We start from the raw sequence: 5,278 nt of genomic DNA, 5'->3' as shown, positions 1-5,278 counted from the left end.
TTTAAGAAAAGTTGTTTTAATAACAAAATAATATCTTCAAAACCTTATAAACGTATGTTTCCCGTAGGTACCTTTAGGTACCACTACTTGAAAGGTCACATGAGTATAAGTTATATTATTACCTTGACCCAATCGAACCTTTTTCATTTCTTTGTCACATTCTTATCTTATTTCGCAGATTCGGGTCACGATAGCACACCCTTAAGGGTATATCGACCATAGATTGTAGAAGTTCCTAGATGACGGGTTGGTGAGGCACTTTTCCATTACGATAATATATGACTGATAGCCAGCTGGTTACCAAACATTCATAGCTCTATCATATTCATAAAAATATCGAGTTGTTGGAGAAAAAAAGTGGTACCACAGTGCTGATTGAAGATTGAGTAGTTACCTATATCTCTATTTCAATTTACAGTCTTCACTTTCCATCAGGTGTGACTAGGGTCAATCGCTGATCAGTCTATTAATAACCTAACCACAAAATTCAAATTTTGAAAAAAATTCCCGACATAATGTATCGATCTTCATGAAACATCGCTAAGAACACTCCCGAATCATTCAGTTTTCAAACAAAAAAAACGAAATTTATTTTTAACAAGCAGAAACGTCTGCTAACGATTCTAAACATTTTTTATATTAAAGGAAAAAATGGAAAAATTTACGCTTCCGGCGGGACTTGAACCCGGATCATTTGCAATCCGTGCAAGGCTCTTAACCAATTGAGCTACGGAAGCGTAAATTTTTCCATTTTTTCCTTTAATATAAAAATGTTTAGAATCGTTAGCAGACGTTTCTGCTTGTTAAAAATAAATTTAGTATGGGTTAGCACATTGTTACTGGTGAATTCTCAATATAACTTGAGACTCCAGTGCCGTTACAAGATGTAATAGTCTGTCGGTAGATGGCGCTAGACGTCACCTCAAGACGTGTGTACATAAGGAAAGGCATGGAAAGATTTGCGATGTCCGGCGTGGCTTCCGTAGCTCAATTGGTTAAGAGCTAGCCTTGCACGGATTGCAAATGATGCGGGTTCAAGTCCCGCCGGAAGCGTAAATTTTTCCATTTTTTTCTTTAACACTTTCGAAACCGGGCTCTACGCGGCGCTACGACATTTTCGCTACATACGGGGAAACCCATGTAATCGGCTACGCTTCTACGAGCGGTGTGCCCGACAGTCGGGTTCTTGGTAGCGAAAGTGTTAATATAAAAAAAAACGAATACTAAAAAAAACTAAAAAAACTTAATCGGTTCACCCGTCGTTCGGGAGCTACGATGACACAGACAGATACACAAACAGACAGATAGACAGGCACGTGAAACTTATAACACCGTCGTTTTGGGTCAGGGGTTAAAAAAAGTATGCTTCATGAGAGTATACACGATTATATAAGACTGTTCAGATTCTGCTTAAAACCTCTTGTCTATTTTTTTTCTATGTCTACAATCGACGTTCTACCTTTTTTACAGATAACAAAAATTTTAGGACAAAGGTCGTATCGTCAATCGCACAATAAAAGTTTTAATTATCTAAGGAATGTTTCTGGAAATAAAACTGGAGAGGTAGAAACGGCACAAAAGAGATTATTGGCTCTTCAAATGTTTTCAATTATTTGAAGTAACAAAAGGGAATGTACCTATATTTGGAACCAATTTTGTAATTTAGTATTGTTTTATCAATGGAATTGAGTATTTTTTTTTACAATATTATTGATTCTTTGGGTCCTACTTTATGGTTCAACATATTTTGTACGTTTTAAACACGATTTTTTTAATAGTTATTTGTTATACAAGGGGGCAAAGTTGTATTTTAACGCCGAGTGTGGAATTGAAAAACGAGCAAGTGAAAGGATTCTATAGTTGAACCACGAGCGAAGCGAGTGGTTCGAGAATAGAATCCTGAACTTAGCGAGTTTTTCAATACACGAGAAGTAATATACATTTGCACCCGTGTGTAACACAAAACTTTTCCCCTCACTATAGCGAGGAAACTACAACGCAAAAAATGCGTTTATCACTGCTTCCAGTAGTTCCACAGGTGGTAAATGATCTTCATTACTAGATTCACCTACTTTTATAAATTTTAAAGCAGTTAATTTGACTATACTCAAGGTCAAATTACTTTATCCACTAGTGGATAAAATGCGTTTTTACCAGCTGGTATTAAAGGACAAAACGCGTGTTTCCGAGCTAGTGAGGGGAAAAATATTGTGTATATTTTATTTCTTCGCTTCCTTTGTGCTACACGATACACAAAAGTGAATTAGGCTTTAGTTTTTTAATAGACCATTTAAGTCATGATTCAAATTAATAGTTAAACTTTTTTTATACTACGTCAGTAGCACGCGAGTGTACCTACGTCCTCTGATGTTAAGCAACCTCCGTAGCCTGTAGGTACCTGCAATTCCAGGTGTTACGGCATTCGGACAAGGTGGCATGCGTAAATGAATTTCCCCAACGTTAAAAAAAAAAAAGTTTTCCGGCATTGCCGACCCCGCAGCCTCGTTGAGTTCTGTTTACCGCTGATTAAATTAAAACTTCTTACCTAAGTTCTAAGAATCAAAATTTTCTAATCTAAACGTAGTTTTCAGCTAATAAAATTTAATTTAGAAGCCATATACTTAGGTAATCAATTTAAACGCTAATTAATACTTACCAAATTGAAATTGATTATTAATTAATACATATAGTTAATGTACATCAGTAATTGGTCTTTTGTTAACACATAAATGGTTTATGTGTTATAATTATGAGACAAATGCTATCAATTTACTCATAACTACGTATTTTGGTTGCTTATTTTGAGCGTAGATGTTACTAGTTAATTGCTCCTGTGATATAAGTTTAAACATTTATTTAAAACTTAATATTTAATTAGTTAAAATTAAACAACACGTATATACTTCTTTAAAATCTGTGCTTTAGAAGAGAACAACTTATTGATCCCTTTAAATAGGTAATAGATAAACTCAAATAATGAATTCATAGGCACACGATGGGTACGTTGGTTGGGGGAAGCGCTGGTAGCATAGCGGTAAGTGCGTGCGACTTTCGTTCCGGAGGTCGCGGGTTCGAACTTATGTGCGAAATGTCATTTGATATTTGCCAGTCGCTTTTCGGTGAAGGAATATATCGTGAGGAAACCGGACTAATTCCAATACGGTTTAGTTACCTAGTGCCTACGCCAAACTTGGAATTAGTTGTCAAAGCGGACTGGTGAAGTGTCCACAGTAGTAGTCGCTTGCATTTAGTTTAAAGCACCACATTCACGGTACGATTCATCGCTTCGATCGATCGGACAGATTTCGTGAACGATCGGTCGCATCAAAAGCGCCAGCCACACACGAGGCGATCGATCGTTTACGATATCGTAAACGTTCGTTACTCGCTCGAGACGGTATTATAAAAGTATGAGATAAAAATAGAAACGGTGGTCGCAGGGGGCCACACACTTTCGATCGCACGGGATTTTGTTGCGATTTGCGACATCGTATGCGATCAAGTAAATCGTTAGCGATATTCACATACTGTCGACCGGTCATTCCGATTAATCTGTTGCGACGGATCGTACAGATATATCGTACCATGAATGGGGGGCTTAAGGATTAGGTACCATTTTACGTAGTCTTTATAATAACGATACTTATAAGGTAGACTGCTAAATCAGAATCAAGTTCAATACCCCTTCAAAAGTTTCCCAATCAGTGTGAGTTCATGATCAAAGATCGCTTAAAACTTTACAGGGTGATAATGATAATGGAGTCAATAATGGGCTTAAACGATTAAACTTCCATTGGGCCATTTATTGATAATTGAAAACAAATTACCAACATCTGATTTTGGGGATGTAAGTGTCGATATTGACAAAGTGTCCTCAAAGTTATAAATAGTATTGAAACATAAGAAATAGTAGGAACTTTGTTTTATTAGGGTATAGTGGAATACTGGGGTTTTTGTGTGCGGACTAAGCATACATTTTATTACACACTACTAAATGTGTAAAAGATGTGAGGATGCTGAATAATGGGGAATTGCAAAGATTTTATTTTTAACACTTTAATTTCAATGCACAATTCAAAATAGATACTCCTTCAAGACATTTCTTAGGTATAAATTAACTTATAGTAATTACATTTTTTGTAAAAATATTATGCATAATAAATCTAAAAAATAAAAAAATGTTTTTTGTTATTATTTTATTAAAAACAGTTAAAAATCTGTACAAACTTAACAAATAAAATAATTTATTAAACAACAATAAATAACCTTATCAAGTAAGCATCAGTCAATAAATAAATACCCAACACCTAAAACGAATAAATGCATTGTTTATCATCCCCTTACTTTAAAGGGATATTTACTCCTAATTAATTATTTACAAATTAACAACGTTATAAATTAATAATTAATCTTCTCGTTGGTAATCTGTTGAGCCCCTTATACAAATAACGTTAAACATGATGTGCGAAGCCGGGGCGGGTCGCTAGTATATCATATTTAATATTAATATTTTAATATTATATTATTAATGTTATAAATGGGAAAGTTTGTGTGTCTGTTTGTTTGTCCGTCTTTCACGGCAAAACGGAGCGACGAATCGACGTGATATTTTTAAGTGGAGATAGTTGAAGGGATGGAGAGTGATATAGGCTACTTTTTGTCTCTTTCTGACGCGAGTGAAGCCGCGGGCAAGAGCTAGTTGTCAATAAATTTGACAGAAGGGTGTCATGTATTGGGTACTAGCGTGTCGAGCACTGGTTCTTATGCCAAACTCTTTTTCAAAAACTCGTCATCAGTCGTATCTAATATACATACTCAGGTCTGCTACATTTTGTACAAAAGTTGTTCTATAAAATTATGTCTTGTTATTTTATATTGTACTATTATTGTTGTACACGGATTGTTTCAGTATTATCTAAATACTTCAATACATCTCTTATTTTTATAAAAAATGTAAGACAATCTACATTTTTTTCTTTAATAGGTACATAGTTTTTATCAAAATCATGTTCACTTACTACTTTGTTTTATTAAAAATTGAATTGATACAAAAGTGTTCACTTCTTTCAAATATACCATAAAACATAAAAAAACATACTTTTAATATAAAATTCCGATACATTTAAGTATAATAACACAATTAAAGTACTTTGTTCCATTAAATCTATTACAAAAATATATTATGATGTAGGTATGATTGTAGTTATCAATTTGTACAATCATTAAAATGTAATCACTAAATTACATCAAGAATATTAATGACAATAATACATTATCA

The sequence above is a fragment of the Leguminivora glycinivorella genome, chromosome 23, assembly GCF_023078275.1.
Source record: "Leguminivora glycinivorella isolate SPB_JAAS2020 chromosome 23, LegGlyc_1.1, whole genome shotgun sequence".
NCBI classification, from domain to species: domain Eukaryota; kingdom Metazoa; phylum Arthropoda; class Insecta; order Lepidoptera; family Tortricidae; genus Leguminivora; species Leguminivora glycinivorella.
The sequence above is the reverse complement of the archived record's forward strand: the minus strand, read 5'-3'. Positions refer to the sequence as shown.